Source organism: Gadus morhua, chromosome 14 (genome assembly GCF_902167405.1).
Source record: "Gadus morhua chromosome 14, gadMor3.0, whole genome shotgun sequence".
Taxonomy (NCBI): domain Eukaryota; kingdom Metazoa; phylum Chordata; class Actinopteri; order Gadiformes; family Gadidae; genus Gadus; species Gadus morhua.
Genome location: NC_044061.1, coordinates 4,541,790 through 4,542,390, shown reverse-complemented (window position 1 = coordinate 4,542,390; position 601 = coordinate 4,541,790).

The following is a 601-nucleotide window of genomic DNA, read 5'->3' as shown; positions in this document are numbered from 1 at the left end:
CTATTGAAAAATTACAAAGGTTTGATTTTATTGATTATTTACTGTTGCTATGGTTTTAATCTTCTCGTGTGATAGGTGATACAGGGAGCACATACAATATGACTTAGAAACGAAATACATAGGCCAACATATGTTTAACTGCAAATTCATCTTCATCGCATAGTTGATCTCAATGAACTTTATTCCCCATGCTTAAACACAGCATATGGCATTACCATTATGCTGCAATAGCTTTACCATTCAGCCTTGTCATTCATTCAGCTTTGTCATCGCAGATGTATTTCCAATCCACACGTCACTGAGTACTGGGACCGTAGCTCCCCATCAGGCATCATTCCAAATACGTAGAGGAAGTAATCTGCTTGCGAAAATACATTTCTAACAATCTCATCAGAGAGACAAATGTTTAAATAAAGAGCCTCCGTGCTGAGGGCGTAGAACAACAGTCCTTACAAGGTTTTAAAACCCAAGTGGGTGTAGGGAATATTGTGATTGTGTAATTCTGCTGCACCCAGTTATCCATAGTGCGGGCAGCGTCACGAAGGGCAGCATGCCATTGCTTTGATCTGGTATTTCTCTGTGTCTCTCCTCCTCTTCCTCC